Raw genomic sequence first — 13,536 nt, forward strand, 5'->3', positions numbered from 1 at the left:
CAAGTGAAGTACAGAAAGCACCAGAGTTTAGCCGTGTGTCAGAGTAGCCTTTAAACCAACCCTTCCATTTATCCTGAGCTAAGAATAGACTTCACACCAATCTGACGTGACTGCAGAGAGGGAAGCTCTCAGACCTCACCTTTTTCCACAACCCTAGCCGTAGCCCTAGCCATGGCCCTTGCCCCATCCCCAGCCTCAGTCCCAGCCCCAGCCCCAGCCTCAGTCCCAGCCCCAGCCCCAACCACAACCACAGACCCAGACATAGCCTTTATCCCTCATAAACCAGCCTCAGTCCAAGTCTATGTTTGTTATACTGTATAGACATACAGTAGCAAAAGCTATCTGATCTAATCTCATTACGTAACTTCCATGTCAGACCCTTTGTCCTGGCCTGGCTTGGTGATTTGGGTCACTGAAGAGGAGATTATTTCACCCTCTGTTAACTTAATAATTTCCTTGAGTAATATTCAATGCTACGTGCCTGAAACAAGGACAATGTTTCTGAATCGGTTCAGAGTTGCTTTTAACATCTCTCCTCTTCACTTTTCTCTTCTCTATTGTTCTCTCTCTCCTCTCCTCTCCACTCCACTCCACTCCACTCCACTCCACTCCTCTCCTCTCCTCTCCTCTCCACTCCTGTCCTCTCCTCTCCACTCCCTCCCCTCCCCTCCCCTCCCCTCCCCTCCCCTCCCCTCCCCTCCCCTCCCCTCTCCTCTCCTCTTCTCTCCTCTCCTCTCCTCTCCACTCCACTCCACTCCACTCCACTCCACTCACCACTCCACTCCCCTCCCCTCCCCTCTCCTCTCCTCTCCTCTCCTCACTCCACTCCACTCCACTCCACTCCCTCCCCTCCCCTCCCCTCCCCTCCCCTCCCCTCCCCTCCCTCCCCTCCCCTCCCCTCTCCTCTCATCTCCACTCCTGTCCTCTCCACTCCCCTCCCCTCTCCTCTCCTCTCCTCTCCACTCCTCTCCTTTTCTTTTCTTCTCTTCTCTTCTCTCCACTCCACTCCCCTCTCCTCTCCTCTCCTCTCCTCTCCTCTCCTCTCCACTCCACTCCTCTACTCTACTCTCCTCTCCTCTCCTCTCCACTCCTCCACTCCTCCACTCCCCTCCCCTCTCCACTCCTCTCCTCTCCTCTCCACTCTTTTCTTCTCTTCTCTTCTCTTCTCTCCACTCCACTCCCCTCTCCTCTCCACTCCTCTCCTCTCCTCTCCTCTCCACTCCTCTCCTCTCCTCTCCTCTCCTCTCCACTCCTCTCCTCTCCACTCCTCTACTCTCCTCTCCTCTACTCTACTCTACTCTCCACTCCTCTCCACTCCTCTACTCTCCTCTCCTCTCCACTCCTCTACTCTACTCTACTCTCCTCTCCTCTCCTCTACTCTACTCTACTCTCCACTCCTCTCCACTCCACTCCTCTCCTCTCCTCTCCTCTCCACTCCTCTACTCTACTCTCCACTCTTCTCCACTCTACTCCTCTCCTCTCCTGACAGGTGTAACGCACTGTGGGGTTGGGGCTCACTGATGGTAACCATGGTCCCCGACGTCCGCCATGTCTGTTCCCACGGTCACCACGTCGCCCGGGCGGAGGATCCTGTGGACGACATCGAGGAGAGGGTCCTGGCCGTGCTGGGGATCATCGGCACCGTGCTCAACCTCCTGGTCGTCATCTTCGTCTACATCTATACCACAATCTGACCATACCTGACCATACCTGACCATACCTGACCGCACCTGACCTCCATCTGACCATACCTGACCATACCTGACCGCACCTGACCTCCATCTGACCATACCTGACCATACCTGACCATACCTGACCATACCTGACCGCACCTGACCTCCATCTGACCATACCTGACCATACCTGACCATACCTGACCATACCTGACCGCACCTGACCTCCATCTGACCATACCTGACCATACCTGACCATACCTGACTGTACCTGACCACAATCTGACCATACCTGACCATACCTGACCGTACCTGACCATACCTGACCGCACCTGACCTCCATCTGACCATACCTGACCATACCTGACCATACCTGACTGTACCTGACCACAATCTAACCATACCTGACTGTACCTGACCACAGTCTGACCATATCAGACCGCACCTGAACACACTCTGAATGTACCTGACTGCAGCTGACCACACCAAATCACAATCTGTCTGTAGCCAAACATAATCTACCAAAACCTGAATCTAATCACACTTGACCACAATCTGATTTTACTGGACCGTGCCTGACCATACCTGATCATACCTGACCACACCCAACAACAGCCTGATCATACTGGATCATACCTGACCACATTTAAACCATAATTGATCACACCTGGCCACAATCTGACCATAACTTATCATACCTGATCATGTCTGACCAAACCTGACAGTACCTCATCACATCAGACCATAACTGACCATCCCTGACCATCCCTGACCATGCCTTCCTGTACCTATCCATACCTGTCCATAACTGTGACAAACTGAACTCCCCCTCCGATCAACAGGAGAGGAGAGCCAGACACCGGTGACCTACAGACACTGGTGCGGTCTCCACCAAGCCTGTCTCCCTCCTCTGTTCACACGTTCTCTCAACGCGTTCACCTTGTTTGTTTCATTCTTCTTCTACCACACCTGGATCAAGCTCTGTCCCCCACCACGTTCTGCATGTTCTGGTCCCACCGCACTGTCTGCAGAAGGCGGCCTCTCATTGACAAACACAGCGAGCGTTGCCATGGAGATGGCGATGGACATCCACGTCCGGGTGAGAATGGTGGTTCCGTGTCTTGGACCAACACGGGTTCGGACCAGCCCCTCCACAGTCCATGTCTGAGAGGGTGGTCCAGACAGGAACCCTCAACCCTGGGCCCCCCTCCTCACACCCAGACCCTCCTCACACCCAGACCCTCCTCCACACCCAGACCCTCCTCCACACCCAGACCCCCCTCCACACCCAGACCCCCCTCCACACCCAGACCCTCCTCCACACCCAGACCCCCCTCCACACCCAGACCCTCCTCCACACCCAGACCCTCCTCCACACCCAGACCCTCCTCCACACCCAGACCCCCCTCCACACCCAGACCCCCCTCCACACCCAGACCCCCCTCCACACCCAGACCCCCCTCCACACCCAGACCCTCCTCCACACCCAGACCCCCTCCACACCCAGACCCTACTCCACACCCAGAGTGGTGGAAGAAGGCGTATGATGTCACATCTGGGACCCTCCTTTTTACACGCTTCCTGTCACCTTAAAGTTTTTTTTTTACTAAAGCGGCAGAGCATTTAAAAAGTACTTTGTGTTTCTGATATTGATTCTATCCTATGCCCTCTCCTGTACCCTTCATATGTGTGATTGTCATGATCTCGCTTTCTTAAACTTGTAATGTGAAGTTTGGAATGTAAAGCTTTGTCACACAAACCCTTTGGCTCACATTCTCCTTCAAGGTTGACCATCAATATAGCAGCATTGCAATCAGATTGGCGACACTGAATTTCACTTTTTGAAGCAAAACTGACAATCTAATCATCAGAGGTCACCTGCCTTACTCATGTGACTTGGGTCTCTTTCTAGTAGCTGTGTGACTGTACTTTCCCTTGCTCATGGACGTCTCTGTGAAGGACATTATAGCAGGGAATGGACAAGAACATAATCTTGTCCAATTTAATAAAGTTCTGGTCAGTGCAGTGGATGGATACAATTGAGCCTTATGCCATAATGTACACCAAACCTTGAACTTTACCAGCTGGCACTGACCTATGAGATGGGAGGGTGGAACAGGAAGTCCCCTTAGCCTGCTGTATCCATGGACACAGAGGTACCACCAAAGAACACACAGAACTGGCCCCTTCCTCTCCTCCTCTCCTATCATTTTCTCTTCTCTCCTCTCCTCTTATCTCTTCAGCTCTCAGAACTCACCGAACTCACAGAACCTTAGAAGGATCTTAAACAGGAACCAGCCCTGGCTGCGATTGGCCAGGAATCTCTCAGCACTGACCAGTGATAACGTCTCCCTATATCAGCCCCTCAGCTGTCTTCCAGAGTAGAACTTTATTGACTGTGACGCGTAGCAGGAAAACAAGGCTTCTTACTGGTCCATCTGCAGCGGGCCTCATGGTGTGCCTGTGTAAGAGTCAGGCTGACTGACTGCGGAGTCCATGCATGATGTATGAGGACTCCACTTTTTTAGATTGCTCTGGAATCTCTGGTTGTCTGTCGGACGGTGCAAGAATAAAACATTTTAACAAGTGAAATTATGTTTGGCCCCACATGTATTTGACTCGTGAATTATTGAGAGCACAGAGAAACGTTACCTCCACTCCTCCCCTCCCCCCTCCCCTCCTCCCTCTTCCCCCCTCCCTTCCTCCCATACACGTACATCTCATGAATGAACTGGATGTTTTATAAAGAGGGAGAGTGAATGTTATTTTCACAGATGAACAATCCATCCGTTTTTACAATCACGTGACTCGTCACCCGTTAATTAATGAATTTGTTAAAAGGATTTTTACCATGGATTGTTGCCATGTAAACACAGTTGAGCTTGTTTATTATTCAACACTCAGCCAGGTAGGTGAAGTGAAAAGTTTCCTGGAACATTCCAGGAGAAGTGAACCAATGATCTGTGAGGAAAAGGCAGATGTACACTCTATCACACACACACACACACACACACACACACACACACACACACACACACACACACACACACACAATGATAATGAAGTACTTCTACCTGAAGGTGTATATGCCTTCTCATCCAATGGTAGGCATTGTAGAATGTGTGTAGCGATCTGGTCACACATGTTCATAGACAGGAGGTGTGTTCCAACATGCTATTTTGATGAAGGACAAAGACACAAAGATACAAAGACACAAAGACACAAATACACAAAACCTCAAATACTATGGCAATACAAATGAAAACAAATCATGAGCTGCACTCCTGACTCTTCCTCTTAATCCACCAGGGTCAGGCTGGCCTCAGAGAGAGAGTGAGAGAGAGAGGGAGGAAGAGAGAGAGAAAGAGAGAGAGAGGGAGGAAGAGAGAGAGAGGTAGAGGGAGGAAGAGGGAGGAAGAGCTATAGAGGGAGAGGGAGGCAGAAAAAGATAGAAGGGGGGAGGAAAAGAGAGGGAGGAAGAGAGAGAGGGAGAGGGAGAGAGAGAGTGAGGAAGAGAGAGAGGGAGAGAGAGAGAGAGAGGGAGGAAGAGAGAGAGGGAGGAAGAGAGAGGGAGAGGGTGGAAGAGAGAGAGGGAGGAAGAGAGAGAGTGTGGAAGAGAGAGAGGGAGAAAGAGAGAGAGGGAGGAAGAGAGAGAGGGAGGAAGAGAGAGAGGGAGATGGAGGAAGAGAGAGAGGGAGGAAGAGAGAGAGGAGCCTCAGTCAGCACAAGTGTGACTCACAGTTGTTCGCTCTGACAGACATGCAGCAACAGTTGGAGGACAGAATGGACGGATTGACGGAAACAAAAAAACAAAAAAAAAACACAGATGGGACGCAAGTTTTCTTGCAGGCCATTTACAGTGGAACAAGAACTGTGGAGACTTATCTTGTATACAATATACAGCAGAGAACCCTGCACAGATGTCAAGCCTGTTCTGCTTAGAGTTATGGCTCCACCTTGTGTTGGTTGGTGTGGCTGAGGAGTGGGAAAGTTTGTGGACTTACTCACGAGTATATGGCTGCAGCCTACAGCCTCCCGCCTCATGCCCCCCTCTGTCCAACTTACCGTTGGACAGCCTGGGCATGAGACGGGAGGGCATGAGACGGGAGGGCATGAGACAGGAGGCTGCGGGCTGCAGCCATACCCATCGACTAACTGGAAGGGGTCCTTGTTTATAAAGTGATTGTTGCAGTTATACACAAACGCCCTCTGCTGGTCAAATGTCAGAAGTGTTTGGAGTGAGGAAAGGGTGGTGTTCCAAATTTGGTGGCAGGGGGAGCGAGATAGAGAGAGAGAGAGAGAGAGAGATAGAGAGAGAGGGAGATAGAGAGGGAGAGAGAGAGAGAGAGAGAGAGAGAGAGAGAGGGAGAGAGAGAGAGATAGAGAGGGAGAGAGAGAGAGAGAGAGAGAGAGAGAGAGAGAGAGAGAGAGAGAGAGAGAGAGAGAGAGAGAGAGAGAAAGAGAGAGAGAGAGAGAAATATATGAAGGAGCAAAGGGATTGACATGAGGATACAAACAACCGAGAGATGAGTACAGATGGAACAGAGCAGCCTTTCTCCCCTCCATCGCCCCCTCCACCCTCCATTCATTCATCCCTCCATCTGCCTGGGTCTTTAAGTGCAGCCTATTACTCGCTTTACACTTTCTAATTAACTCACTCACATGCCCTTACCCTTACACACGTACGCCTGCACACACTCACACATACACCCCCACACACATACTCACACAAATACAGCCTTTCTCCCCTCCATCCCTTCATTCCTCCATCCATTCAACCCTCCACACACACCAATTGAAGGCCATGTGTATAGGGAGATGTGACGGTTGAGAACCGAACGCTGAACTTTTGGAAAGGATATCCCCACAAATCTACATTGCTCATTTAAACGAAAGTTTTGAAGAGAGCTTTCTTTTGTGTCTACATGACAGGGTTTTCCGTCCGATAAGTATCCGTCGTTCTTCTTCAATTGAATGTGAAATAATCAGTCTACTTCATTGGGAGAATCAGTAATTTCTCTGACACTGTGGTAAGAGCTGTGACAGCTCTCACCATAACGCCTCATGAAGCCTCCGCTGCAGCCGGAAACATCTCAGACATTATACATCGGCCGACCGAGAACCTAAATGACACACATTGGACTGCACATTAAAAGGCTTAGATTAAGGAGCAGAGAGAGAGAGAGAGAGAGAGAGAGAGAGAGAGAGAGAGAGAGAGAGAGAGAGAGAGAAGAGAGAGAGAGAGAGAGAGAGAGAGAGAGAGAGAGAGAGAGATGGAAGTTTTCTTTTTGTGTTCTAAGGGAAAGTGTTTGAATAACAGTGAGAGCTGTTCTGAGACCAGTATGAAATGGAGCAACATGGAAGGAGACATGCTCAACCCACCTCGTATGTTAAGAATTTTGCATGCTGATCAACCATCATGTGGATAGGAAAATCTGTGTGTGGATCTCTTTTATGTGTAACTGTTTACCTTCATATGTGTGTGTGTGTGTTAGTGTGTATGTGTGTGTATGTATGGTGTATGTTTGTGTGTGTATGTGCATGTGTGTGGGTTTCCTCTCCTTCACGCCACAGGAATCACTGCACCCAGGGCGCATTAACTGCTCCCTGAACATCAGGCAGTAAATAAAGCATGAAGTTGGTCAGAGAGGGGGATATCCCTAACCTTGTGTGTGTGAGTATGTGTGTGTGTGTGTGTCCATGTGCCCAATTCACATCTGATGACAGGAGAGTATGAATTTGTAAATAATATATAAGATGTCATCTACAGGGCGGTGGGGGGGGATCTGTACACTACAGTTCCTGTGTGTGTGTGTGTGTGTGTCCAGGGATCAAACCCGGAACGTCTACTCTGCAAGCACCAGTGCCTCCACCGTTCACCCAAGAAACACAATTGTTGTTGAAGAATTGCGTAGAAATGCAGTTGATCTCTTAGGTACAGTAGAAAATCCTGGATCGGTGTTGATCAGTTTCAAAGCCACATGGCCGTTTTGTGGTTCAGAAATCTGTCTGAACAACATGAACAACACTATCAGAAATCTGTCTGAACAACATGAACAACACTATCACTTGACAAAATGTCAGCCTTCTGGACACTGGCCATTCATTTGATACTATATCTGGACAACATATCAGCGTTCTGGACACTGGCCATTCATTTGATACTATATCTGGACAAAATGTCAGCTTTCTGGACACTGGCCATTCATTTGATACTATATCTGGACAACATATCAGCCTTCTGGACACTGGCCATTCATTTGATATTAAATCTGGACAAAATGTCAGCTTTCTGGACAAGGCCATTCATTGGATACTATATCTGGACAAAGTGTCAGCATTCTGGACACCGGTCACATATTTTGATAGCTGTCGTCACAATTTGTGACCTTCCTGTTACATGGCTGAAAATGTGTGACACACCAAACAAACCATCTCAGGTGACTGATCTGTCCTAGCCATGTACTACATGAAGACGATCACACATTTAACGGTTAACAGCTAGACCTGGGAACAAGAGGTTGCACAACATGCCTTTGCATTTCCATATCTGTCATAACATACACCAGCTGGTTGATGTATGCCTGGTGAACTGAATTTCTTTGTTACGTCACACACTCTGCGATGTATGAAATACTTTACCTTTAGCGAAACCATACACATCCGCTTCTTTTTCATTTATTCATGTTGACAATAACTGCCACTCTGCCCGAGGGGCAAGCTTTAATTGATGGTTACGACATGACTTCCTTTCACAATGAGCAGTCTGGCGGGGATGGGGAGGGAGAGAACGTCAGAGGGGAAGAAGAAGAAGAAGAAGAAGAAGAAGAAGAAGAAGAAGAAATGGAGGAGAGAAAGAGGGCGGAGAGGGCTGAGAGGGAAGACAGGGAGGAGAGGGAGGAGAGGGAGGAGAAGGAGGAGAAGGAGGAGAGGGAGGAGAGGGAGGAGAGGGCTGAGAGGGAGGACAGGGAGGACAGGGAGGAGAGGGAGGAGAGGGGAGGAGAAGGAGGAGAGGGAGGAGAGGGAGGAGAGGGGAGGAGAAGGAGGAGAAGGAGGAGAGGGAGGAGAGGGGAGGAGAAGGAGGAGAGGGATGAGAGGGAGGAGAGGGAGGAGAGGGAGGAGAAGGAGGAGAGGGACGAGAGGGAGGAGAGGGGAGGAGAAGGAGGAGAAGGAGGAGAGGGAGGAGAGGGAGGAGAGGGGAGGAGAAGGAGGAGAAGGAGGAGAGGGAGGAGAGGGAGGAGAGGGGAGGAGAAGGAGGAGAAGGAGGAGAGGGAGGAGAGGGCTGAGAGGGAGGAGAGGGAGGAGAAGGGTAGAGTTTCTTGTCACCCAGAGGCACCATCTGTGAACAACCAGTGTTATATTTTTGGAACCGCAGCGGCAGCTAAACCCGTGTTGTTGTCATAAGCATCACGGTGAAGATCTCTCACCTTCCTCCTCCAACCAGATCCACCCTGTAAATATTTAACTTGAAGGTATACCAACAAACTTGAAAGCAAATGGTTTAACATGCATCATTAAAACACCTTGTTTTTCCCGTTCGCTGTGTGTGCTTAGGTCTGAAGTCATGGGTGATGAACGGCTGCCCTAGTATGCCCTCTGAATCTAGGAGCAGGCTTACTGAAGAACATTCGATTCCAGTGAAACTTATATGCATACTTGGTCTGATGTACCTGTGTGTGTGTGTGTAAAACACTCTGCAAGCTTTTGTAATCTTCTCCTTCTTCGTCCGTGCTGCCAACCTTTCTTTCCCTCTCCACTCTCCACGCTTCTCCTCTTCCTCTTGCTCTGCCTCCTTCTTTTCCTCCGCTTCCTCTTCTTCCTCCTTTTTCTTCCTTCTTCTCTACCTCCTCACTGGTGCACACTGTGACAAAGACTGACATTTGGGTGTGTCATTACTCTTTAAAGTTACAGTTTACTTGGAAGTTAGGCTATAGTAGACTTAAAGTTTACACACTTTAAGTTTCAAGTTTTCTGAAATCTGACTCCCCGATGGCCATACTGAAACATGCTTTGAATTCTACCAACTTGTAACTTTTTAAAGCTGATATAACCATAACTACATCGAGTTGCAGTCACTAGGGGTTTCAGAGAGGTCAGATAAACACAGCATACTTGCATCTTTGAGTTACAGTCAAGAGACGGTGTTTACAGAATTTTAGATGGCCTAGAAACCAAGCCTGTTTTCCTATTAGATGTCTATCATTCAGAAGAAAAACACGTTTTACTAATGCAGAGGGTTGAGAGTGTTGCGGTCTTGCAGTCACGAAAGTCAATATCAGATTCGGGCAGCTCCTCAGAGAAACAGGACTATAGACACGTTAGTCAGAAGAATCCTCCATTGGGTTCTGGTGGACACTCTTTCCCTCTGTCATGCTATGGCAGCGTAACAATCACCCTGAAGGATTAGAAGGACAAGGCTGAGGTTGGGGGACAAGGAGGTGTGTATTTGTGGTGTGTATGTGTGTGTGTGTGTGTGATGCTTAGGCACATAGTCTCAGGCTATGTGACACTCTACCAGGCTGGGGCCCTCTTCTCTGCCGCTGGTGAAGTGGTGTTGATGAACTTCCCGAATGCCACCTTAGGAGAGAAAGAGGAAGAGAGAGAGGGAGAGAAGGACAAAGAGAGGGAGAAATAGCGAGAGAAAGTGAGTAAAGCAAGAGAGAAAGAAATAGAAAGAGAGAGAGAAAGAGAGAGACAAATGGAGAGAGAAATAGCGAGAAAGAATGATGAATTACAGCACGTCATGTTCTCTCCCAGGAGCGAGTGCTTCAGCACACTCTGCCACGGGTGGTCTTACAACTTCAGCTGACATGCATGCATAGAACCAAGATCACTCTGGAGACACCACACACATGCTCACACACACTCACTCACTCACACACACACACACACACACACACACACACACACACACACACACACACACACACACACACACACAGACACACACAGACATTCATTCACACACACATGAACACAGACACACACACACAAACACAGACTCACACACAAACACACTCACACACAAACACAAACTCACACACAAACACTCGCACAACAATTGTTGTGATGGAAGTTTGAGTGTGTGTGTATTTGTGTGTGTGTTTGTCCGCAGAGCTCCTGGTCCAGACTTGCGTGCGAAAGCCTCAGCATCTGTCAAGAGGGGCACTGTAGGGGTTGCGGCGGGGGGCTGGTGAGGGGAGGGTAGGGTGAAGGGGGGATGGGCAACATGTACCTCCCCATTACAGTTCTTCAGCTGATGTGCTTCATCACGTGACACATGAACTGAGCCATGTGCAGCCCCCACACACACGTCTGATGTGTAACTGTGATAGTGTAACTGTGATGGGATGACTATGATACTACAGTAATGAGGAGGAAGAGGAAGACGGGAGGGAGGACGGGAAGGGATTGGAAGATGGGAGAGATGGAAGAAGTGGAGGAGACATGGGGGAAGATCAGGATGTGAGGGAGGATGGGAGTGGAGGAGGGAGATCCGGAGGAGGAGGAAGAAGAGGGCGAAGAAGACAGTGATGAGGATGATGATGGGAAGCTCCTAATGTGCGTCTTGGCGTGTGCCTGGGTCTGGACTGGCCCCCTGTAACTTTAAGGAGACAGTGTCCTTGTCACACAGTTGAAACATTATAGACAGATGGGTTTAATGAACCTGACCCTGATTCATGCCTTCACATCCATCCTTCTAAGACATTAAGGCAGATAGAGGTATCGGGACAGGAGAATGTGCAACACCGATATTTCAGCTCGATAAAGGAGATAACTGGACAGGAAGGAGAGCTCAAGCCAGTTGCAAATGACGTAAGTGTGGGAGGCAGTACCTTTATGGGTTCAGTGAAGTGGGGGAGGATGTCCTCAAACGCTATTTTTAAGATTCTGAAACTGACAGTTTAGATTTTTACTGTCAAATATGTCAAGACCAGCTTTAGTGTATGCAAACAGAAGAATAAGTACAGCTTAGTACAAAGTGTTCATGTTATCCAAAGCACCCTGTAACTCGTGCAAGGGGCTGATAGATCTAAATTCCAACAGACACAAACTTCACAGTATGACTTGAGACAGGCCATGTTAAACTCCTGCAGTGAAGGCGCAAAGTCCGGGGTCAGGATGACATCACTTTCACTTGTGTGATTTCTTCCTGAATAGTATGTGATTGGCGGGAGCAACGCGTCAGACTGTGGAACATCTGCAAACCAAACACCAACGCATTCGAAATGAAACACAATAGCATGCAGCATTGTGGGAATTGGGAATGTATGCCTTCGTTAAGTCGAGAAATGATCATCCTAAGGACCCCAATCCTGATCCTCATCAGTCACCCCTACCATCATCACCATCGCTTCTGTCAGCCTCAACCTGAGCGGTTACCATGGTACCTGTATCTGGGGGGATGAAGGAGATTAGTGGTGGCAGGTAGTGGGATACTGGGAAATCAGGTCATTGATGTCACAGAGCATCTAATGGCACGCTACATTACTTATCTGCTCCTTCTATACCTCTCTATCCAGGCCAATGGGAGAAAGTTACAGGGAAAGTGTGGTTGTTCTAGCCTGGCTCTGCCCTCCTACGTACTTCCGCTCAATTTGGATTTTGCTTCTGTACTAGGTCTGGGATTTCAGTGCGTTATCATATCAGTCGGTTTTCAGAAACACAAGGTCCAATCAGCGAACAGAGGGAGTGTCTGAGAACGATGACGTTGATGTTGTGCACTAGTTTGAGTTGTAGTTCAGTAATGGCGGCGGAGAAAGATGCGAGCGAAGCTATTCTGGTTGTGGCAACGCTGCCGAATATCCTTAAGTTAAAGCCGGAGCAAAAACAATCCTTGCTGAGTTTTGTTGGTGGTCATGATGTCGTGGCCCTCCTCCCCTCGGGGTTCGGGAAAAGTTTGATTTTCCAGCTACGGCAGCTAGCTCCGTGGTGAAGGACTTGGCTAAGGCGAATGCTAGCGATTGGTTATGGCAGATCAGAGTGGCTCTAGGCAGATCCAATAGTTTTAAACTTCAACAGACTCGCCGCCTTCAAGGAAGTTAACGCTTGTCAATGGAGCGATCCCAGACCCTCTGTACAGATGAAATGTACGAGGGTCTGGTTAGGACCAGGCTATGGTTGTTCAGCATGTGACTTAAAAAAAATAATTATGGACTTTTAGGTTATTCTTAGTAGGGAGGTGTCGTAATTTGGAAGTGATGGTCTGCCAACAAATTGCTTTACGAGGCTCCACACAGTGTGTGTCTGCGTGTTCATTTGGGTGCAAGTGTGTGTTCATCCTGCGCTCAAGTGCACATTCCATGTACATTTGGTCAAGCGTGTTATTTGACTTCTCAGAATACAACGTTGTTTCAAAGCTAGTTCTCGTCCAACTCCAAAACAAAAGGTTCAAAACGTTGAACTTCCAAACGGCACAGGGAATTTACCCTGTAATTGGCAAAAACAGCATGGTACTCCAGCCCATTGAGGACCACAAAAATGTACTGTACTCTTATAGTAGCCAAAGACCCCTTTAAAAAACCACTGATGCGTTACTTCACTTTCCCTGAGGGACAGTATTATGCTAGCAGTGGTTGGATATTTTACCATAAACAAAGAAGCTTTTATATAAATCTCCCAGGCTTCATTTTAAAATGACAATAGGATGCTGGTGAGTAGATGCCTGTATGAGCTGCTTTGTACAGTGTCTGAGTGTTACGCACACTCTTCTTTCTCTACACCACTGGACATCTGGTCTCCTCTGCCCTAGGCCCACTGGCCATCAGGGCTAGCTAAGATAAGAGTCCATGTTAGATAATGGTGCCACACGGCTGGCTAACTGGGAGACATGGATGTGCCAAAGGGAACTTCAAGGGAGAGA

This window comes from Osmerus mordax, chromosome 11 (genome assembly GCF_038355195.1).
Source record: "Osmerus mordax isolate fOsmMor3 chromosome 11, fOsmMor3.pri, whole genome shotgun sequence".
NCBI lineage: Eukaryota > Metazoa > Chordata > Actinopteri > Osmeriformes > Osmeridae > Osmerus > Osmerus mordax.